Below are 25,562 nucleotides of genomic sequence, written 5' to 3' on the forward strand. Positions count from 1 at the left end.
ATGAAGTTGCAGAGAGTCAGACACAACAGAACGATGATCACTCACTCACTCACGCACGCATGTATGTGTGTTTCTATTGTTCATACACGCATGAATAGAAATGTTGAGACATTAGAAATGCTCATTATATTTTTAATAAGAAATATCTTTAGAGCAGTTTTAGATTTAAAGAAAAATTGAGAAGTTAGTAGACATATATGTATCTCATATCCAGTTTCCCTTATTAACAGCTTTCATTATTATGATACATTCATTACAGTGAATGAAATAATGTTGATATATTCACTGTCAATATAATATCATTATCATTATAATACCATTATTATCAACTAAAGTCCATAATTTATTTAGGTATCCTTAATTTTAACTTAATTTTTTTTCCTGTTCAAGATCCCATTCAGGATATCACGTTGCATTTAGTTGTCATGTCTATTTATGTTCTTCTTGGCATGAGCAGTTTTTCAGACTTTCCATGTTTTTGATAACTTAGAGAGTTTTGAGGAGTACTAGCTAGATGGTTTTTAGAATGCATCTCGATTGGAATTTTTCTGATGCTTTTCTCATGGTAAGACTTGTGTTATGGATTGTTGGGGGAAGACCTTAGAGATAAAATGCTATTTTCATCATGCTATATTAAGAGTACATACTATCAATACAGTGTGGCTGCTGTTCTTGGCCTTTATCACCTGGCTGAGGTCATGTTCATCACATTTCTTCACTGGAAGTTTACTCCTCTACACACCCATTCCAGATGGCACCCTTTGGAAGAAAGTCAGTGCTCATCCCCCCCTAAAGAATATAGAGTTATGTTCCACTCCATTGAGGGCAGACTATCTTCTCCTCTTTATACGAATATATGAAATAATTTACTTTTATTCATATGCACTCATAGCTATTTATTTTATATTTTGAGTTTATAACACTCTTGTTTTTTAAATATGAAAATCTAATAGTCCAACATTCACGTTTTGATATGAGAATCTCAGAGAATACGATGGAATTCTTTCTGGAGACAAAGCTTCCTGGGTGTTTTGAACTTCTGCATATCTTTTGAGAAGAGACACTATTTCCCTTTTGCTCTTTTCCAGGATGCTTGGACAGTGAACAAACTTATAGATAATATCTCCCTCCAGAGCAGAGGGCAGATTTATTTATAGCCCATATAAAAGGTTTATGTTTCCTAAGCTCAGGTGTGATAAAAGCCGATGGGTGGCGTCCATCTGTGCCTCTCTGCATCACCCCTCTGGACTTAGAGTCAAGGTTAACTGGTGCTCATGTTCATTGTTGTGCTCTAAGTGATACATCTCTTTTTCCTTGACCCTGGAGTTTCATGTCTTCTGCAAGAATTCATAAAATGGCAACATGCTAACTTGTTAGCTTGTAAGTAAGGCGAAATCGCAGTCCTTCACAGTTTGGGGCCACCCAACCAATGACTCACACACACAATGTTTACAAACCAGTAAGTTGGCTATGTATATCGAGTTGTGTCATAGCTTTAACATAGTATCTGTTCAATGGCCAGCCCCTCATGTCTCTGCGCTGATGGCCACTTTCAGAATCACTTTCAGGAACCTCAGTTTTCTACTGGCTGATGCTGGCCCCAGAGCTAGCCAGTGTCTTGCCCCAAGGGCGCTGCCTCCCATTGCTCACAGAGATCCTGCTTCCTGGAGCCAGAGAAGTGCTGGGTTATGAGAAATAGCCAAGAAAACATCTTTCTCTCCCATTTCATAGTCTACACAATTGGCTACATGGATCCAAGCCCACTTCCTTAGCCTAGGGTCCCCCAAAACTTCCATACCTACGTGCTTCCTTTCTCTGCAACACAGTTTCAAATATATTTGGGAAGAGCCAGAAAAATGTTACCCAAGAGGCTCATAAATAACCCTTCCTCAGTCTAAGGCTTTTCTATAGACAAATAGTGTGTAATGAGGTTGCTGCAGATTCAGCTTTGTGTATCATTTAGGGTTCTTTCAGTTATGAAAAATAGAAGCCACCACAAAATTGGTTTAAGTTACAAAAGGAGTTTACTTTTTTAACCTATAGAGTATGTTTAAAAACAAACAAAAAAAGCAATCTTTCAAGGCTCAATCCAGCAGCTTAAACATATACTCAGCCTGTTGTTCTTACTGTCAATCTCTTCTCAGCCTGTAGGGGGTCAGCTTCTTCTCAAGACTAACTATATGTGTGGCTTCAAGATGTTTGCAAGCAGCTACCAGGGCCAGATGCTCTCTCATTTTCTCATTTATATTTGTGAATGGAAGAGAACTCATTTCTCCCCACAGTCTCAAAACAAAAACCTTAGGCTTAACTTCATTCTTTGTGTCCATCTTGAACCAATCACTTTGACACGGGCATCTGTTTCCAAAGATTATTTTAGATCAGGGAGAGAATGGGGGATAATTCCACTGAAAACACTGGCAAATGCACAGTGACAGAAGCATATAGTGCATACCGGAGAGGGAAATAGTATATGCATGCGCTTCAGTGGTGTCCGACTGTGCAGTCCATCAGGCTGCACTGGCCACAGAATTCTCCAGGCAAGACTACTGGAGATGGTTATCCATGCCCTTCTCCAGGGAAGTTCCCTGATCCAGGGATGGAACCCCCATCTCTTACATCTCTTGCATTGTCAGATGGGTTCTTTATGACTAGCACTACCTGGGAAGCCCAAATATATTATTACTCTGATATAAATCACTGTGACTAGGCAGCCAAGAGGATCTGTTCGGCTACCGACTAGATGTGGCTCTGAGTACATCACTCAAATTCAGCTTAATGATTACATTCGCAAGACAAAGGTAATTATTCCCGAAGCTCTCTTTCTATATACACACACATATACCACTTACTTAGCATATTTCACAGTGCTATTTTACATCTCAAATAATGTAGTAAAGGTAAAAAAAAAAATAGATTGGAAAATAATGAAGCAAGCATTATATACATTTTCTCTCTCATCAAACATCAAAACATACTCCCTATTTGTCAGATCTGTATTTAAACGAGGCCAACTGCTCATAAATTATCTAGTAATCATCAATCAGCTTCACATATTGCAGAGTCAGTTTTTTTTTTCTTCTCTTCTTTCTGTCCTTCTGAAATCTCCTGCAATTATCAGATATTTTCTGCAGTAAAATCTGTTTCTCTAACGCCAAGGAAACAATTATTTAGAGCTCACTGCACACAGAGAGAGACAACATGTGTATGTATGAGATGGATAGAAGGCAATATTAATCAATATTGTAATGCCAGGCACACAGGAGAAAATAAACAGAAGGTGATTTGATTACACTTTCTTTCCAAGTATCAAATGCTCTTTAAAATTTCTTACTGAAACTACTGTTTATCTTTCCCATTAGATAAGGTATTGGTATTAGCCAAAAAAGTAATGGTTTTGTATGTGTAGTCCAATAAATAGAGCTTTAAAGTTTATTATCAAACATATTGCACGCTGCAGTAAAAGTGATCTATACTCCTGGAACCTATTCAGCACACAGAAAAACGCTGAAGGGCCAAGATGGGTGTTCGTCAACCCCCTGGAAAGGCAGGTCTTCACAGAAGGAAACGTCAGCTTGCCGGAATACATTCTTCTTTCACTCAAATACAAAATCAGTTCCAATTGAAAGTGCTTTGGAAAACATGCTATGCAAATAGAATGGATTTAGCATTTACTGAATGAATCATATCCAGGCTCTGAGTAGGAGCCTGGATCTTGGATCCATAGCACTGAAACCTGAAGACTGATTCCATTAATTTCCTTTAAGTTCTTATCTTCACAGTCTTATGGCACCCTTTGCTTCAATATCAGAAATCGCATTCTGGTTGCTGACGGGGACTTTCTTGTTTATACACATGCATTGCCTCGCTTGCCCAGTGTCTAAAAAAAAGGGCCGAACCAACAATAAAGGTATTGAGAGTTTTTACACTAAAACTCAGATGTGAGTCTCTCCAGACAATGTCGAGCTCTGGCCCTTGTGGATTTTTCTTCTCACAGGACACAGTAGCCGAAACTGAGGAGCGTCTCCCTGTCACAGACAGAGTGGGAGCCCAAGCAAGTCTGTCCCTCTGTGCTTCTCGCAGGCTCCTGATGGGAGCTCAAGCAGCAGCAGAGGCTTCTCCACCTGCTTACACTGTTGCTCTTCTTACAGGAGAGAGATTATTACTCTGTGCCTATGTTACATAGACTAAAGGGAGGACATCAAGTACATAAGGGAAGCAATTGTTTCCTTTGTGGTTGTTTGAGAAGCAAAAAAAAAAAAAAAAAAAAAGTGACTGTTTGATCCATAAGGCATTCTACTAACCCTGTCCTAGTTAAACCAAAATTCAAATTGAAGGGTTTCATTCCTGCCATATCCTGCATATGAGGTGTTCTCCCTGGTGGCTCAGCTGGTAAAGAATCCGCCTGCGATGCAGGAGACCTGAGTTCAATCCCTGGGTTGGGAAGATCCCCTGGAGAAGGGAAAGGCTCCAGCATTCTAGCCTGGAGAATTCCATGGACACAGTCCACGGGTTGCAAAGAGTTGGACACGACTGAGTGACTTTGACTTTCGCTTCACAGGTGTTCTCCTTTTATTCACACAGTTCTCAGTTCCCACATGACCTTGCCATTCTCTCACACTCTTAAAATCGCAAGTCACTTCATCGGCAGGTGGTATCCCATCTCCTCTGTGAAGCCTCTATCATATCCACCATTAATTGGAAAGTAATGGTAACCATGGTGAGTCTCTCATATAGGCAGCTAATGTCTTATTTAAATTCTTGTCTTATTACCCCATCATGATTACAAACTTCAGGGAACCAACTGCAGTCACTCTGAGTTTCCTCCCTGATGTACATGCTCGATAATCTTTGATTTTATGGTGGATTCTTATTCAAACAGCAAAGAGGCAGAGATGTCATATCTTGATGTGTTGGCAGGTTTAGGACAGTGAAGCCACTCAGCACATATTCTGTCCCTCTGTCTTTTGTTCCGTTTCTCTCCTCTCCTGCACAGTCTGAAGCATCATCCAGACACTCACACTTCTTGAACCCACATCTTGGGCCAGTCTGGTAAATCCCCTGGATCCAACCCCATAGGCATGATACGAATTTTCTCTTACAATAGACAATACAATGAGTAGTTGAACATGTGTAAACATATAAAGCAACTGGAGAAAAGTGATCCCTAAGGATAAAGACGGCTCAGTGTGTTTTGAAAACATGCAGCAGGAAGACAATGCCACGGGGATTTCACCAGAAAATTCCATTTTATTTCCATAGCTTCTTAAGTAGCTAAGACTTAAATATTTGGATTTGTGAGCTTTACTCTTTGCTATGTGGCCTGTTATGTTTAGTATCTGTCTTTTTATACTATAACGTCAAAAAGAAATTGTCAAGTTTCACCCTTGAGCAAAGCACATCCGGTATTTCTCATGTTTTGCTGAAGATCTTTTTTAAGAGACAGAAAATCTCCTAAGATTCTTCTCTGGAGAAGATTTTTCTTCTTTCTCTGGAAGAACCTTCCAGAACTCATAGATCTAATTTGACTCTTTGAGCTGGAGAACAATGCTGTCTTTCTTACCATATTTGGGTGTTTGAAAGGAGTCTACTCCTTGTTCCAAACAGAAATAATTGACATGCACAAAAAAAGCAGCATCATTGAAGACCTCCCAAAAAGTTTGGAGTTTAGTTCTGCATGGTTTATTTTTATTCTTGTTTTACTCAAGCTGGTTTGCTATTCCATAAGCATATGCACCATATGTGACTGAAGACTGCTAAAAGCACTTTTAAACAGAAATCCCAAAAAGGAAGAAATGAAACTAAACAGAAAGAAAATGAAACTAACAGTTCTTTTTAATGTGTGTTTAGAAAGAAAGTCTGATGAGAGAATTAATGTTCCTAAGTTCTTGGTAGATATAGTGGTACATTTATAAGGAGTGGGGTTGAAGAGATAAATTTTAAATTATGTTACTTTTGAAAACACAGCTCCTTGAATGAGAGTAAAGAATAAGCACAAGACCCACTGTCTTGTTTTTCTGATAGCTGGGTCAGACATTGCATCATCTGGTAGAATATAAAAACATGCGATTGAAATCATCTGACATTTTCTTTGTTCCTTAGCATACTGAAGCTGTGCAGCCCATGAATATGGATTTAAAAATCTAGAAGAAGCCAGATTTTATCAAACAACCCAATAAATCAGGACTTTTGAATGTTTGCCTTGTGGTCACAGAGGAAAGTTACGGAACTCACAAGCTTTAGTTCCAGCTCGTTAAAAGAGAGAAGAGGAATCAATACTTAAGGAATTTGTGAAGATAAATAGCACCCAGAACAGCAGAAGCACTCATTAAATGATTTTTGAAATGGACTTTAGACATGTACACTAATATTTTGCAAATGCTTGTCATTTGAGAGAAGTCTTTTTTCACAGTCATCATTGTGTGGTACAATCAATAGGTTTAGATTTAAGCTGGAAATTGAATAAAATAACTCAATGTCACAAGCAAAATTGAGGCAGAGGGCAACATGGAAACTTCTCAAGGCCGTTAGCCAAAAAATTAATGTTGATGCTTCCAAGCTCTATCTGGTCTTGTACATCAGTTTCCCTAGGTATCACTGACCACTAAATAGGGGAAAACGAAACCCAAAATAAAGCCAAAAGACACCCACATAAGATATTATGTTTGTAATTCACCCTGTTGTCATCCTTGATCCCATAAACATCTAGCCCACCAAGTAAATAGCTTCATATCTATAGTATGTGACACCAAGCTTCATCCTATAAGAGGCTGAATATCATAGGAGTAGACTTGCAAGCTCAGAAAAGAGATAGCCTAAGTGCAAAACTCATCTTTATCACTGTATTAGCATCTATGGCCATGTAATCATTTACCCCAAACTTCATGATGGAAAACACTACACATTATCATCTTGCTCCTTCTGCTAGGAGACCCATGCTCCGCAGGGCTGGGTCCTCTGCTTACAGCCTCGCAAAGCTGCAATCAGGGATTTGACTGGGCTGTGTTATCTTCTAAATCTCAGGGTCCTTCTCGGAGCTTCTTCAGGTTGTGAGCTGAATTCAGTGTTTGTTGCGGCTTTGGAATTCATGGTGACTTGCTTCTTCAAGATCAACAGGCAAACCACTTGCTGAAAGGAGGTTCTTCTTTTAAGCACTTTCACTTAATTAGGTTGAGTTCACTCAAGATGATCCCCCTTTTGAATTAAATAAAAAAATAATTTATTAAACACCTGAATGAAATCAGCAGACCTCCATCATCGCCACATTATATGATTCTGTTAGTTAGCAATAAGTCATGGGTCTTGCTCACGCTCAAGAAAAGGAGATGAATGGTACAAAGTTATGACTCACCCTAAGCTGTGTTTGCACCGATCGCTTCCAAGATACTCAACCTGGGGAAAGCTATTGACTGTCTCTGAAGCACCTATTTCCAAGTCTGTAGAAGGGAACTAGCAGATGAACCTGCCTACTATGATTGTTTTGATGATAAAATTAAAGCATTTATGTAGAGTATTTAGCACTCTGACAGCAAATTCTTAGAATGTGTTAGTTCTTATTTTCAATGGGTATACTGTGCAAAAAATAAATCACTTTAAACAAATTTTGAGTTGACTTGAATTATTTTTGAATAGTTAGGCTATGTATCTGTTTATACATACATATTTTAAGATATGTGTGTGTGTGTATGCATATATGGGGCTTTCCTGATGGTTCAGAGATAAATAATATGCTTGCCAATGCAGGAGACAAAAGTTCAATCTCTGGGTAGGGAAGATCCTCTTGAGAAGGAAATGACATCCACTCCAGTATTCTTCTCTGGGAAATCCTGTGGATAGAGGAGCCTGGCAGGCTACAGTCCAAGGGGTTGCAAAGGACTCAGACACAACTTGGTGACTAAACAACAATAACAGTATGCATATGTATACATTTATATTCATATGTATTCACATACATGAAGGAGTCTCTTCAAACCTTTATTCTCAAGTCTTAAGGTCAACTATGGGGAGAAGTATAAATTAAATTAACAAATTGCCTTCTCTTTAATTTGTAAGTGCAAAATCCTTTGAATAAATGATAAAATCTTATTTATAAGATTCTGATAAATAGAAGTGTTTCCCAAATTGTGTTTCACAAAACTTTTATTAGATGGACAAAATTGTAAACAGATCATGTGGTCAAACGAATTCAGGATATTTGGGTTTAAATAGTATTTTAAGGTTTTCTTACTTCAGGTAAAATTTATGAGGTGTCATTGAGCATGGAACCCCCTTCTCCATTTCTGAGCACCTTCTTGGGCTTCTATTCCTGAAAAAGGCCTTCCAAGAAATTCTAGTCTACATTGGCTAGTTCACACAGAAGGGAAAACATATGTCTGCAATCGTGATGGTTTCCCTTTTTAGGTCTTATCCATCTCTACACGATGATTCATTTTTCTCTTAGTGTTTGAGCACCTACCACCGGACTCCTGTGTGCCAAGCTATCATAAACTAAAGCTTCCTGTTTCTCCTAAATTCATATGTTCAAGTCCTAAGGCCCCAATATGATGGTATTTGGAAATAGTGTTTTGGGATATGATAAGGGTTAGATGAGGCTGTAAAGGTGTCTTGGTCCAATGGGCTTAGTGCCCTAGTAAGGAGGGTACCAGAGAGCTTGTTCACTCTGTCTTTGCACACACAGGTTGAGAAAAGGCCATGCAAACAAACGGTGTGAAACATCTGTCTGAAAGACAGGAAGAAACCAGGATCTGACTCTACTGGCACTCTGAACTCGGACTCCCAGCCTCCAGAATTGTGAACACCAAATTTCTGTTGTTTAAGCCACCCAGTCTATGGCATTTTGCTATGGCAGTCTGAGCACACTTATGGACAAATAAAATCTGTGAGTTTCCTCATTTCATGTACACAATACCACTCGGATATAAATAATCCAGACTTGAGTTTTAGAGGCTCGGGAAGGCTACTAAACTTAACCATGTCCCACAAGTAAAAAGAGTCAGGAAAGTGAAAGTGAAGTTGCTCAGTCGTGTCTGACTCTTTGCAACCCCACAGACTATAGCCTAATAGGCTCCTCCGTCCATGGGATTTTCCAGGCAAGAATACTGGAGTGGGTTGCCATTTCCCTCTCCAGGAGATCTTCCCAACGCAGGGACTGAACCCGGGTCTCCCACATTGTAGGCAGACGCTTTACCATCTGAGCTACCAGGGAAGTCCTTAAAGAGTCAAGAGTTAAACTCAAATCTTCCTAAGCCTGTGTACTTTTCATCACATCACATCATTAATACCTTTCTAGCCTGAGAATGATGGTTTATTGTGACCTAGTGTTGAGATAGAACAGCAAATAATATGGACACTAATTAAAACATTACCCCTTCCTTAGAAAGGGCTTCCCAGGTGGCTCAGTGTTAAACAGTCTGCCTGCCAATGCAGGAGACACAAGAGATATGGGTTCAGTCCCTGGGTTGGGAAGATCCCCTGGAGGAGGAAATGGCAACCCACTCCAGTATTCTTCCTAGGAAAATCTCATCGACAGTCCATGGGGTCTCAAAGAGTTGAACACAACTGAGAAACTGTATGAAACTTGCTTTAAAAAAGGACTTGAAACAAAATAAATATTTTGAACTCTTAAATCACAAATACATGTCTTTGTGAGGATTTTTTATACATTAAATTCCAGTATATGTTCAATAACACTTCAATGAGTTTCCAATACATTTCCATATGAATGCAGTCTGTGTGATACCCTGGCAATTAGAAGAGTGAGAAACATTTTAGTTCACTGCAAAAACAAGTCTTCAGTTTTCACAATCACACTATATAATAAATTGTACCATAATGGTTTTGAAAAATTCTTTTTCAACTCAGGTTTCATGGGAAGAAATATACATGAAAATTTTAAAAAATTGAACATCTATTCAGTATGAATAAAGGAGGAGTAAGCTGACATTTTTTTTATGAAGGAAAAGCAGAAACAAAAATATTGCAAGCTGATGACTTTTAGCCAAGAATTTCTAACCTTTCTGTTGTTGTACTACATTTTCTCTTTGTGAAAATGTCTTTCTTATATTTTTGCATCAGGAAAATACATCATAGTCAAACTTCTGGAGGTCTTAGCATGGTCTAACACCCAGGTGCATCAAGCACTCTGTGGAAAATAAGGCATGAGACCTCAAATAAAAAGAAATGAGAATACTACAAATTAAACCAATTCTTATGTCTCCCACTATCCCCAAACTGCTGATTTGCAGTTTGCAAGCTTATTTTACTAACCAAAAACTGACCAAGATATATAGTTCAACTTCTGTGTCTCGACTGCAATTCCTCTCCCTCTTATCCAGGTAGACACCTTTGATGTCCACTTTCAGCTGAAGTAATCTGAGTGAAAATTATAGAGTAGGGGAGTGGGGGTGGAAGAGCTCAGAATTATTTCTTCCAGATCCTAGAATAACCCCTGAAATGTACACCCATCTTCCTCCAAAACACTCTGGTGTTTCTTGTGATTGGTTTCAAACAATTATTTCTGAATTTACTACATTTTTTTATTCTTCTCACGTATTTATCTCAGTGACATAATATGTAGATAATTTAAAGATATGAAATTTAAAAAAGAAAACAAAAAACTTTTAGCAAATATCTACTTGGTTACAAAGAAGTTAAGCTAGGTCTTGCCCTCTAGACCTGTGCTATCTGAAATAAATTTCTGTGAAGAGGGAAATTTCTACCCTTTCTCCATTAGCTACATGTGACTGGTGACTGGGCTCATAAAATGGGTCTAGATTGACTGAGGAACTGTATTTTAAATTTTATTTATTTAAGTTAAATAAAATTTGAATAGCTATATGAATGGCTAGTATGTTGGAAAGCAGAGGAATGTGATATGCTTCCATTATCATCACTCCTATCAGTAAGGATAAGGCTAGATTCTAACTAATAGCTGATTAAAGAAAGCAAGAGTTGACTTTCTTCTTCAAAATTTTAGGGAAAATTTGTCTGAAATGGTACGGAGATGGAGTGGTATTTATTTCAGGATATTAGAAACTGTAATGCCCACTTTCTGGACCATAGTATCACTCCAGATGGATAGAGCACCTCATTCTCACTAAAAATTAGATGAAGACAATGAAGAAAATAATAGAGTGCAATTGCTAGCAGCCTGTTAATCATGGTTCCCAGAACTTGGCCCTAGCCCTTCTGCTCCATACCACTGTCTACAAATGGTCTCAAATTGCACTTGACTGCAGAGGACACCTAGGAATAGAGATTTTTATTCTAGGTTGTCATTTGTTTAGAAAACAACCACAGAAGTTCTACTGTTTAGAAAGTAAGGGGGAAACGTAGATGGAACTGATCATCAGTCTCTTCATTCAGTGAGAAGAAATATAAATTTGAAAGGATTAGAAGAAAGGATTTATGGAGGAAAAAGGCAGAAGAGATAAAAATGCTCTAAAGATGAAGTACTATCACTTGGTAAGATACCCCAAGATGACTTCTATTTTATATTTGTAAATTTTACAGTGATAAATTTGAAAACAACTATGTGTAACTGCCAGAAATTCAGAGTGTATGTTTCCTTTTGATGCTACCTTTGAAAATTTCATGAAGATCCCAATTTTCCTCTAGATTATGGGCTATTGTTCAATGCACTTCAGCGTGCTCATGCATACACACATACAGACACACACACACACACAGATAACTTTTCAGTTCTGAATTCCACCAACAGCTAATGCTTAATGGATAATTTCTCTACTTTTAGATAAATCAGAAAGGAACTTGGGTTCACGCAGAGAAACAATGGCAGTCTTAACTAGGCAAAGTGTAATATATAGCATTTTTCCTTTTCACTGTATCATTTGCTCTGGGATTTTCTGATTGTTTTCAGAATCCTCTCATCCTGCGCTACTTCAAGTATGGTCCACCGACCAGAGCCTTTCTACAAAATGACAAGAGCTCATTACAAACCCGTGTAGCAGCTCGACAGAACAAAAATATGTCCATTAAATCTACTAATAAAACATGGGGGCTTATATTTTGCACGTCTTTTATTTCATTTTCTAGTAATTCTTATTGGATTTTTAAAAAGTGAGTCTTTGATGTGTTGGAAATTTAAAAGAAAAAAAAAATAAAAAATCTGGATATCTACCTAGAGTAGTTTGAGAAACAGATATAAGCCTGCCTTCCTACTTTGCATTTTTGCTAAGGAGTAAAATTTATCAGCAAAGCTTCATTTGTGACCACAGCCTCAGTAAATACACGGCTATTTCACAAATGTTAAAAAATAGAAGGAAAACTGCACAAATAACCAAACATCCAAACAGAAACTTTTCTAATTTGCTAGGCACCCATGCCCAGCCTCTGTCTCCAAGGAGTGTGCCCCTGCCGATCAGTTTAGTTTAACTTGGGACTTCATCTGAAAATTATAAGAAACATGGAAAAATCTAGATTACACATTCAAATAGCACCGTGAAAAGAAAACTCTCAGAGCTGGGCGGTTGCTAAGGGAAAAGCCACCATCCCCGTGTACCCTCGCCTTGGGACCACATTACAGCGTTCAGTTCCTCTCTGTCGACTCACCTGCCACCAACTAAACACACACATGCAGCCTGCACAGTCCAAGCATCCGCACAGAGTGCATCTGGACAGGCCAAATTTCTCATTATCGCTCACGGCTTTCTCCCTCAAACCCTAAAATAAAGTTGAAAAGAGTAGAGGATACCAAACCTTGAAGGGATTCTAAAGATCAGAAAAGCAAGACCACAATTTAAAATATACCCTTTCCATTTAAAAAGTCTATATCAATGTGCAAGAGTAATGGAATTATGTTTCATTATATTTATAAATGTCCTGTCCTTTGTGCGATTTTTCAGATTGTCTTAGTCCGCTTGGGCTGCTATAATAAGAGTAGTATCACTGTGTAGTTTATAAGCAAGAGATATTTACTTCTTATAGTGCTGGAGCCTGGGAAGTCAAGATCGTGGTGCTGGGCGATTTGATGTCACGTGAGGACTCTTTCTAAAGGTCCTTTTTTACTTGTAACCTCACACGGCCGAAGGACCTTAAAAATATTCATGAGCCTCTTGTGCGTGCAGAGCTGCGTGCTAAGTCCCTTCAGAATTTGATTCTGTACAGCCCCATGGACTGTAGCCCGCCAGGCTCCTCAATCCATGGGATTCTCCAGGCAAGAAGACTAGAGTGGGTTGTCATGCCCTTCTCCAGGGGATCTTGCCGACCCAAGGATGGAACCTCAGCCTCTTCTGTACATCGGTAGGCAGGTTCTTTGCCACTAGCTCCACCAGGGAAGCCCTCTGAGTCTCTTGTATCAGGGCATGAATCTCCTTCCTAAAGTCTCCACCCTCGTGGCCTAATCACTTCCCAAAGGCTCCACGTCAAAGTACCATCATATTAAGGGTTAAGTCTTCAACACGTGAATTTTGGGAGATGTCAACATTCTATCCACAGAGCAGATGAAAAATACACAGATGAAAAGTTAAAAAAAGTTGTAACGTAGCTTTTTAAATTTGTTTCTTCTTTGTCTATGGAGAAAAGATGGATTGAGAGAGAGAGCACATTATCCACTAGGTTTTATAATCAAGTCATTCTAAAAATTGTCTCAGATATATTTTTCCCACATCTCATCTTCCCATGTCCATGTTGTTTCTTACCCTGACTACTCACATTTATGCATACTAATCTTAAACGTTTCTAAATATTTTGCTTCTGCCTACATTCCCTTAAGTTCCTTGAAGACAGGAACTATGTCTTCTTCAGCCTTGTGTATCTAGATCATTATATAGGGTCTGGCCCTTGGAAGGCACTCAGTAAACATTTTCCAATTGAAAGTTTTCCTCATTCTCTTTTTCTAATCAACTGTTTCGATAATATTTTGCTGGACCAGCTGAATTTGCGGAGTACGTCTTCTAACACTCCTTTTCCTTTCAAATCATTAAAGCAATTAAGTGTGAATACACACACACTCACACACACGTAACCCCATTTATGAGACGTGAAAAGAGCAAAACAAATTAGAGTAGCAACAATTTCCCTCCCCTTCTTGGTTTCAGACCATAATATCCTCATAATCTGGGAATAGTTTCTAAGAAAAGGCTGCTGGCAACAAAGATGATGCTACTAAACTTACTCATATTCATGTTAAGAGCGTGATGAGTAGATACCCATTTTGGGTTGCTTAGTTTATTCCTAAAAGGAACTTGCAAGGGTAAAACCATACCTCAAAGTATCCTTGGGACTGTATGTGACTTATTTAATCAGTGCTAATTCCCAACTTTTATGGTTCTTTCACTCCTATCTCTACATTCCTGTCCATTAGAGTTGGGTAGCTTTACTCTGCTCCATCTCCCCAAAAGCAATTAAATCAGACAAAGGAAACTTATCTCACTGGTGGTTTATACCATTCTAAGATGGAGGAAAAGAACAAGATGTGCTGCCAATTTTGGCTTAAAGTATTTTAACTTAAATAGGGAGACACATTTATTAAACTGCCTTATTCTTCTTGATGAGTCATTTGCACTGGTTAAAAGACTATTTTTGATTCACAGTATATTCTGAGTCAAACACATTAACTCTTTGAACACTGACTATTAATTTCAACCTGACTTTTTCTAACTGCCATTTTATGACAGGGAGTCAAGTGAGAAAGGAACGTAATTTCTACAGAAAAAAAAAGAAAAGTCATTTTGAACCCAGGGAGCAAGAGTAGAATATTCAATCAAACCTTTAATTGCATATTCAAAAAATCCAGAGATTTGGTACCCAGCTCACATTCTAATTTATACATAATATTTTATTTTAATGAATTTATGTTGTTTGCATAACTTCAATGATTTTCTTTGTTATCTACATTTTAGACAGACTTTAAAATACAGGGCATTCTTTTGTTTTCAGTCTTGGGTTGGGCTAGGAGACTTGGTCTCCTAAACTATGTGAACTTCTTGAAAGATAAGGCTCAGAAAAGCCCTGTTTTCTAGATGTCTATTTCCAAAATTAGCTGTCTTGGTTTTGCTTCTTCCTAGCTTCTAGTGGCCATCCTTGAGGCTGCATCACATTAATTTTTACCTCTCTTTTCATTTGGCCATCTTCCCTCTGTATATGTCTATATCTCTGTTTTCTTTTTGTGAGGACCCTAGTTCATTGTATTACGACAAATTTAACCCAGTATAACATCATCTTAACTGTGCCTGTGAAGACTCTATTTCCAAAAGAGACATTAAAAGAAGTGTTTGATAAATGATGTTGACAAAATAAATTCAAGCCTATCTAGTTATATAGGGTGTGCCATACTCTTTTTTGTTGGGCAGTCTCATTCTCAAAGGTACGGCACTCACTAATGGAGAGAGTGACTTGGTGTCCCCACAATCCTGAAAGTACAAAAACACTGTTATGTTTCTAATGTAGTGAAGAATCATGTGGATTATTGATTAAAATTGTGGGCAATCAAGTCAGAATGCCCGATTTCAACATGCTTTTCTTCCATTCACTAACTAGCACTTCATCCAGTAATTTCACTTCTCTGTGCCTCAGTTTCACCTTTAGGAAAAAGGGGGAAGTGAATGGTATGTCCTTCAGAGAGTTGGGAGAATTGAATGAGATGATGCCGGGAACATGTTTACAACGGTGCACAATGAGACGGCTCACGAGATTGGTGTTATCACTGCTGCTGCTGCTGCTGCTGTTGCTTTGTTTTCTAAGGAACTTCAAGATGTTCTCTGCTGTCATGTCCATTAGGTAAGTGTACCTGCTCTTAGCCTTTGATTCTCTACTTCTCAGTTCTTATCACCAACCTGATTGCAAGAGGCAGTATCAACAAAGCACTCCTCAAAGGAGAAGCCATCCATCCTGCTGTTGGAATACCAAGAGTCAGCACTCACCATCTCACTGTGTTGCCTCCGCACCCAAAACACCACATCAAGTACTCTCCACTTTTCAGTGGTAGGTTTGTTTGTTTGCTTGTTTTGCTTTGCTTTTTTACAGTTTATATAACAAGGCTTTGGTGATGTTTCCATTAGAAAAATTTGCTAGCCAAAGGGAAAGTCTATGAACAACTACTCAATATAATCTGTTGCACCCTTAGCTCTTTCTAGAGATTTGCATAACTGTGTTTCTGGATATTTCATAAAACCATGTGCAGGAATTTTACTTTAGCATTTTGTCACTGTTCTATGCTGAAGGACATTATCATAAAAATCCTATTACACTGTCTATTATATTCATTTCAGAGATGCTGTTTATTAGAGCTCATTCAATATATCAGATGTTGTGCTAAACATTTTACATAAATTAGTTCAGAAGTCCTCACTACAGCTCCATAAAGTAAGTGGTAATATCATATTCATTCTTTTGTATATTAGGCTACCGAGATTTATAGATATAAAGTATCTTGCCCAGGATCTCACAGCCAGTAAGGGATGTGGCCAAGATGTAAATTCAGCCAGGGTCACTGAGTGGAACAGGGCACCTCAAAATTTCATGTTTACTGAGAATCAAAGCATGTGGCCTTATTTGTGCCTTCATCAACTTCTTTCTTGAAAATGTTACACTTCTCAGTGTACAAATCTTTCAACTGCTTGGTTAAATTTCTTTCTGAGTTTTTTATTCTTTTTGATGCTATTATATAAAGATTGGAAGATTTAATAGCATCCATAATAATCAACTCAAAATAAAGACTTGAACATATGACCTAAAATCTTAAAATCCCTGGAAGAAAATACAGCTTCTTGACATTGGTCTTCAGAATTTTTTATGTTGAATTTGATGCTAAAAGTGAAAGCAACAAAAGCAAAAATAATCAAGTGGGACAACATCAGACTAAAAAGTTTCTGAAAAATTGACTTAAATAACCCAAATAACCCAATTAAAAATGAGCAAAGGACCTTGATAGACACATTCTAGAAAGATCCCAGTACATGCAAAGATGCTCAGCATCTTTTTTCATAAGGGAAATGAAATCAAAACCACAACAAGATAGCACCTTGTACTCGTTAGGATGCCCATTATTGACAACAAAGCACCTACTAATGAGGTTGTGGAGAAAAGAGAATATTTTTACACTGTTGTGAATGTAAACTGCTACAGCCACTGTGTAAAACAGTGTGGAGGTTCCTAAGGAAATTAAAAATAGAACTTCCATATGATCTAGCAATCCCACTTCTGGGTATATATCCAAATGAAATGAAATCATTATCTCAAAGAGATGTTTGCATTACCATGTTCACTGTAGCATTATTCACAATAGTCAAGTTATGATAAAAATCTCTATTAAAGGATGAATGGATAAAGATGTGGTATACACACAATAGAATATTACTTATCCTTTAAAAAGGAGGAAACCCTTCCATTTCTAACAACATGAATGAAACTGGAAGGCATTAAGTGAAAGAAGACAGAAAGACAAACTGTACATATATATATATCACTCATAGAAACTGAAAGTATAATCATGGTTGCTAGGGGCTAAAATGTGGGTTAAAGGGGAAGATTTTGGTAAAAGGGTATAAATCCTCAGTTAAAAGATGAATAACATCTGAGGATCAAATGTTTAAGAAGATGGCTATAATTGATTACACTGTATTGTATACCTGAAATTTGCCAAGTGGAAAAAATTGAAAACTAAGGTGGTAGTAAATATATGAAGTGATGGATGTGTTAATAAGCTAAATTTTGATAATCCTTTCACAATGTAAACATATATTAAATTATCATGTTTACACTTTAAATGTGTTACAATTTCATTTGTCGAATGTACCTCAGTTAAGGTGCGGGAAATGTGCTCTATAGAGGAAATAAGATCTGTGCAGATATATTAATAGATGAGATGATGCCATGCAAGTTTAAGGTGAGTCTAATTTAAAGACTAATGCCCTTAAAAAACAGTCAATCCCAAAGGAAATCAGTCCTGAATATTCATTGGAAGGACTGATGCTGAAGCTGAATCTCCAGTGCTTAGACTAATTGATGTGAAGAACTGACTCATTGGAAAAGACCCTGATGATGGGAAAGATTGAAGGCAGGAGGAGAAAGGGACAGCAGAGGATGAGATGGTTGGATGGCATCACTGACTCAATGGAGATGAGTTTGAGTAAACTCCGTGATGGACAGGGAGGCCTGGTGTGCTGCAGTCCATGGGGTCAGCAAAGAGTCAGACACGACTGAGCAACTGAACTGAACTGAACTGAACTGTCCTTATAAACAAAACACACAGGACACATACAGAGGAAAGATGGCCATTTGAAAAGACAGGGAGAAATGGCAGTGATGCAGCTTCAAGTCCAGCAGTGCCAAGGATGCCAGTAACCAGCAGAAACCAGGAAGAGGCCAGAGGGATTCTTCCCTGGAACATCAGAACAAACACGGCTGGGGAACACTTCGCCTTCAGATTTCTGGCCTCCAGAACTTTGAGAGAATACATTTGTCTTGCTGTAAACCAACCAGTTTGTGGTAATCTGTTATAACAGTCCTAGGAAACTGATACACAAATGCATGAATAAACAAATAAGGATTTCCTAAATTATAAAAATATCCAGTATAAATTCAATTGCTTATATTTCAGACACGTTCTCTCAAATATGCTTTGCTGATTGCCATCATTTTACTTGCTCAGTCTAGAAGCTAATGATAGCTACAGTTATTTATTCAGAGTAGAATATTTGTTATCTTCAAGCTATGTACTAAGTACTGATGATTCAAAGATGACTGAAATCCCAATGATTTATGACCTCAGGAACTTTAATATAATGTTCTGAGGGGAGAGGGCTTTCCTGGCTCAGGGGTAAAGAATCTGCCTGCAATGCAGGAGACCTATGTTCAGCTCTTGGTTTGGGAAGATCTCCTGGGGAAGGGACAGTCTACTCACTCAAGAATTCTTGCCTGGGAAATCCCGTGGACAGAGAAGCCTGGAGGGCTATACAGTCCATGGGGTGGCAGAGGAGTGGACATAACTGAGCAAATGAACACAAGCACACGAATGAGGAGGGAAAAATCCTAAATATTATCTGTGTTCATAAATGAGATGTATTTTGTATTATAAACAATCTATTTTACATTCTTTGATGGGCACTTTAAAACCTAGATTATAATTATGACGCAGAGAAAAAATAATTATATTGAACTGAATGGATGAATACGGACTCAATTCACAAATAGTGCAGTGCACTGATTGCCTTTTCGTTTTCAAAATTCTGTTCACACAGTTCCAACTCTTTTCTTTTCATTTTCTTCCATTCTCGGATGCTTGGTGTTAGCTATCACTTTAAGGAGATGGAGTCTTGCTTGGTTTCCTGTTCTTTCTACAGTAAACAAAATGAGAATAAATCCTACAGTAGTTAGTGCTCCATTTTTAAGGGACTCATTAAAAATAAACAGTAGAGGAGAGGCAATTACTGTTAACAAACACAGACATAAAAACCACAAATAAAGGGCCATTAACACGGAAAAATAATTACTCAGTCTCTCATCCAGATGCTTTGTCAGTTTCACTTGCTGACACTGACTAACAGTTTTGGGAGAGGCTGCTGCTGGCTGCAGTACATCCGTTCAACAGTTCCTCCTTTGCCTCTCACAAGGAAAGAAAAATGATCAGCAATGTCAGAGAATTCCACTGAAGTCTATATAAAATATGGCATTGACTTTTCCCTTCATCTTTCCTTTCTGTGAGTTTTTTAGGTTTTACGTTACTTTATGATGGTGAAAAAAATATATCCTTATGATAGTTGTTTGACTAATGGATAGAAGGTAAAGGTGAAATAAACTTTCTTCCTTTTTAGGAATATGAGGTTTGATAGAAGAGGGATTTGAATGTTGAGAAAAGCGCAGAACATAGTGTGCAAGATATATTTCGTTGCTCCAGGGAGTACCTTTGCAATTGCTTCACTGGACCTGTTTTGCAATCAAGCCTCATAAGCTACATGTGAGTGCATGAGTGCGCGCACGCGTGTGTGCGTGTGTTTGGGAAAAACAAGGGGGAAAAAGCAATGTATTAATGCTAACATAATTCTAATTATCTAGAAAAAGCAAACAACGTAAAGTTGAGTTTTTGGCTCATTTGATCAGTTCAGTAAATTGAACCCATTCAGACCTCACAAAATGCAATGTTAGCTAGTTGTTTATACCAACACGCCCAGGGTTCAATCTGCCAATCCCTGCATTAAAATCATCTTTATCATTGTCACATTACAAAGTGGAACATTCTGAAAGAATCCATCTCTTGCATAAGTTTGTGAGTGGTGCTGTCTTAAAATTTCTCAACAATTGGCCACTAAAATACCATCAACAAAGACATTCATGATTCATTTATTTTAAAAATGCCAAGAATTGTGATAAAAAATAATAAATAAAACACACATACTCAGATCAAGCTTTTTATCATGCACATAATTTCAGTGTCCGTCTTTCTTGGTTCATATGATTCTCATGACAAGCATGTGGAAAAATGAAGCAATTTTCATGAAAATAATAGACCTTTTTCTAAGTATCAAGATAGCACATATCTTAAGGGAAGCTCTACTACTAACTTATGATATGGCCACCAGGACAGCAAGTTGCATTTGAGTCCTGAATGTTTTCTCTGAAATAAGGGAACTTAATAAAATGATCTTCAACATCTTTCCAAGTGCAACATTCTATGGTTGTTAGAAACCAACTTAATGCTGGCTACCCTTTAACCTAGACTTCCGCACCCACCTCTTGGGCTCCTATTTGTCAATAAGAAATGACTCACTGGGAGAGAGCTGTGGGTCTACAGATCTTGGCCCTGGGGCTGCAATGACTTAGAGGAGCGGCTTGATCAGTAAACCTAGACATGAAATCCAAACCCAAATGTTTACACAGAAAAGTTGCAGGTCATTTTATATGCCAGTTTGACTTAAACCGACAATATATGGTAATTGAAGCTTTTTAAAAGAAAAATATACATTGCACGTGGTTCTATGAAAGAAGAACATGCACAGTCAAATAAATCCCAGCATTGCTTCAACTAGGCACTTTAGCCATCTCATCATTGCATGATTTTGTCAGATATTCTCCAGGGTACTATGGGAAAAAAGATCAGAAATTGCATGTGAATCCTGGCCTAACCATTTCCTGTCTCTATGACCTTGAGGAGGTTCCTTGTTCTCCCACAGCTTCATCTATAAACCAGATAAATCATGAGCTATAGTACATACCTTGTGGAAAGAGATAGAGATAACTCAGAAATAGCAGGCCTTCAATAAAGTATAGCTATTATTGTTATTATTACTCTTGGGTCTCTGATACAGCTAGAATAACATTGTAGGTAGCCTATGTATTTCAATCATGGCCCATGCCATAGATTTATTTTTTGGAGTCACAAAGCCATTATCCAAAAGTATCCAGTCTATCAGGCGAGTCTTTTCAGCTCCATAAAGTGATCGTTTTTGCTAGACAAGAAATTTGTGCATCTTTTGTTTCAGAATATCAGTATATAAAATCTTTCAGAAATGTCCTCTAGGCAGCTTATGTATTGCATTCAAAGCTAGATTCTGTTTGATGTATGAGTTAGGAGAGAATTTCGAATCTTCTGAAAAAAAAAACCAAACACTTTTAACCTGAAAATAGTGGCAATCACGTTGGTAAATTAGTTGAGAGAAGAATGGATGTAATAATGTGACTACACTCCAGTATCGTTATAGCCACCCGATCATCTGATGATGGGAGCACCCGGGGAAGAAAGAGATTCTTTGGTAAATGACATTCAGTATGTTAATAGTTGTGCCTTTTCCTGACGGCTTCTTTTGAGTTCTTTTTGATAGGCTTTAAAAGGAGGCATGATCTTCCAGTTTCAGAGGAAAAGTAAAGAGACAGAGAATAAAAAGGTTGGGGGGAGAGGAAAACAGAGGAAGAGACAGACATGTAACACACTGTAAACTTCATGGCGCCATGGAACGCAATATTAATCTTCATACTCGAATATGGGACTATTTCATAATCTCGGAGGGAAGTTACTAAGGAAACACTATCTGTTCATTAGGGTCTCAGTGAAATGGACAATCTATTGAGTCTAAACCCTTCATCTTGAGGTCGTCATTGCTACTTAGACTTTTCAGTTATGTATAAGACATATTCATTTAGTAGTTCATTAAGAAACTGAAGTTTTTTTTTTTTTCACTGCAGCCCTAACTCACTGAGAGCTTCCCTGGTGGCTCAGCTGGTAAAGACCTGGCCTGCGATGCGGGACACCTGGGTTCGATCCCTGGGTTGGGAAGATTCCCTGGAGAAGGGAACAGTTACCTACTCCTGTATTCTGGCCTGGAGAATTCCAAGAACTATATAGTCCATGCGGTAGCAAAGAGTCGGAGACGACTCAGAGATTTTCACTTTAACACATTGAAAGAAGATAAATCAATATCTTTTGCCTCAATTATTAGGCAAAACATGACATCATCACAAGTGTTTAAATTACAAGGGCTTCTTTTCTTTCAGGGCCTTCTCAGGTGACACTAGTGGTAAATAATCCACCTGCCAGTATAGGAGATGTAAGAGACATAGCTTCAGTCTCTGGATCAGGAAGATCCCCTGGAGGAGGGAATGGCAACCAGCTCTAGTATTCTTGCCTGGGAATTCCCATGGACAGAGGAGGCTGGCGGGCTACAGTCCACGGGGTCACAGAGTCGGACACAACTGAGCCACTGAGCACTTTTCTTTCAGAAGAATTTGACATTAGTCTTCTATTCAGGACGGAGACCAGAGACAGAGAGAAATAGTCATCACGTCTTGTTCTTCCTGCTGTGACTCCAGTCCTAAGAGACACTGGATATAGCCTCAGTAAATATCCCTCAGCCTACATGAAATGCTAGGTCCTTTTTCTTGTAACAGGAGGGTTCCTTAATTAGTACAGCAGCCAATGTCTTAATCTTAGAGCTCTCTGGAGTGGGGATATTCAGTGACTGAGTCACGTGTCTCAGCCCACATTCATAACGAAACAGTAAAAGTGTAAAAATTCACCAGACCTGGCCAACAGACCCGCAGAGAAGGCACTGGGGGAGCTTTCACGGGAGAGAGCAGGGAGGGCCAGCTCCGGGGGTGGCAAGCATCACCCCCTGCCCCCCAGCCTGGATGGAGCTCCCACCTTCTGGGGCTGGAAGAGGAAGGAAGGGCACTCCCCAGGAGAAGGGAAGCAGATTTAGTGAGCTTCTAGCCAGCATGGTGCTCTGTCCTTTCTTTTATTCAGAATAATCACCAGGTACCTAAGTACAGACTGCCGATGCCAAAGATCTAATACTGAACAAAGCCAGCCAATTCCTTCCTTTTCTTTCCTGAAAGCTCAAAACAAAACAGCGTAAAAACCGTATGAATGCTCTCAGACTTTTTGATTTTAGGAACAAGTAAAATTTGATAACATTTGACAGGGTTCAAAAAATTACTGCCCACTGGGCTCACAGTTGTTTCATTAAAATGGAGGGAGGCATTTTAACAATTAAATATAGAAAGAATTGAAGCTCACAATAAGAGGCTGTTCTTGAAATTGAATAAATTTAACTTTATGGAAATGCCACTATATTAATTTTAGTTTGCTGTGGATAAATGACACTTTATCATAGCCTCACCACTTACCATTTGGACCAACATTGCAGAGCCTCTCCTGTGACAAGTAAAACACTATTTCACAGAAGCTCATTTCATTTTTAGGCAACTGAGTTAATTTTTTTGATATAGTTAACAAATAGAGTTTGAGTGAAGAGCTTTTTCAATGTGAACCAACCACATGCTTTAAGCACCCAACAACTTGCTGGGAATACAGTGATCCTCTGAGATTTTCCCCTTTACCTCTCTTACCACACTATGTCAGTTACCGAGTCCTATAGGACGTACTTTTTCTGGCATATATTTATGTGAATCATATCCAGTCATATTGCTATGTGACCTACAAAAAGATGACCTACAAAGTTTCTTCTTTGATGTATTTGTTTAGGTTTGTGCATACGTGCTCAGTTGCTAAATCCTGTCCCACTCTTTGTGACCCCATGGTCTATAGCCTGTCAGGCTCCTCTGTCCATGGAATTTCCTGGGCAAGAATATTGGAGTGGGTTGCCATTTCCTTCTCCAGGGATCTTTACAACCCAGGGATCAAACTGAAGCTTCCTGCATTGGCAGGCATATTCTATACCTCTTAGCCACCTGGGAACCCTTGATTAGGTTCACATTGTCACAAAACTCATGATTAATTTTGGTGAATGCTTTCTAGATGCTTAGAAACGTTCTTGTATAATGTTATAAAATATTTATTTATTTTCCTATCTCTAACACATTCCCTTTGAAGGAATTTGCTTACATACTCTATTGCGTTTGAGTTTGGTCCAGTGACTTGCTCTGGCTCAAATTGTATAAACATATAATACCCTTCCTCTTGAAATTAGGCTCAACCTTATTTGGACATAGGAGCCTGGTAGGCTACAGTCCATGGGGTTGCAAAGAGTCGGACACGACTGAGCAATTTCACTTCACTTCACTTATTTGGTCAATGGAATGCAGGTGGAAATAGGGAGCTGGTGGTAACATTCCCTGGTGGCTCAGACGGTAAAAGCGTCTGCCTACAATGCAGGAGACCCAGGTTCGATCCCTGGGTCGGGAAGATCCCCTGGAGAAGCAAATGGCACCCACTCCAGTACTCTTGCCTGGAAAATCCCATGGATGGAGGAGCCTGGTCACAAAGAGTCAGGACACGACTGAGCGACTTCACTTTCACTTTCAATGCAGGTGGAAATAGAGAGCTGGTGGCAACATTGAGCTTAAAGAAGCATTTGTATGTTTCCACTTGCTACCTGGGTTGCTACTCTTGCTATGATAAAGCATACTGATTTGCCCAGGGGTCCAAAGAGGCTGAAAGACATGTAGAACAAACCAGTCTCAAGTTTACAAGCTCATCCTAAATTGCTGACCCCCAACCAAGCCACACATGCATGAAATGAGGACAGCTGAGATTAGCATAACAGTTCCAAGTGATCTGAAGACACTTAAGAAGTACATATTTATTTTTATATGGCACTGAGGTTGTGGACTGGTTGTTATGTGTCAACCTAACATTAGCTGACTAATACTGTGCTGTGATGCTCTATTTGTAAGGTACAACGCTTCATGCATCCATTAAATCAAATATACTAATGTGATATTCAACTTCCCTGGTAGCTCATCGGTAAAGAATCTGTCTGCAGCACAGGAGACCTGGGTTTGATCCCTGGATCAGGAAGATACCCTGGAGAAGGAAATGGTAAACCACTCCAGTATTCTTGCCTGGAAAATCCCATGGACAGAGGAGCCTGGCCGGCTATTGTTCATGGGATTGCAAGAGTTGGACATGACTTGGTGACTAAACCCAATGTGATATTCAGTTCTATAATTATCCTCATCTGTTTGATCTCTAAGGGTTAAGAAAGCTGTATAAAGGTCTTAATTGAATGTCAGATTCTTTCAAATGCACCATCTTAATTGAATGTCAGATTCTTTCAAATGCACCATATATTTCCAACAATTTTTCTTTATGTCCTTTTATGCCCAAATATAATTTTTAAAAACTTTCCAATGATTTTTCCAATCCTAATTCT

At 38.6% G+C, this 25,562-nt stretch overlaps 1 non-coding gene across 1 annotated transcript; it reads left to right on the forward strand.

Annotated features, from left to right (window-relative positions):
- Positions 1-24,519: 24,519 nt before the first annotated feature.
- On the forward strand, positions 24,520-24,592 carry TRNAC-ACA (transfer RNA cysteine (anticodon ACA)). The gene has a single exon. It is a non-coding gene; the product is annotated as a tRNA-Cys (tRNA).
- The last annotated feature ends 970 nt before the right edge of the window (positions 24,593-25,562 follow it).

The sequence above is a fragment of the Giraffa tippelskirchi genome, chromosome 7 (assembly GCF_054371585.1).
Source record: "Giraffa tippelskirchi isolate mGirTip1 chromosome 7, T2T-mGirTip1v1.2.pri, whole genome shotgun sequence".
Classification (NCBI taxonomy): Eukaryota; Metazoa; Chordata; class Mammalia; order Artiodactyla; family Giraffidae; genus Giraffa; species Giraffa tippelskirchi.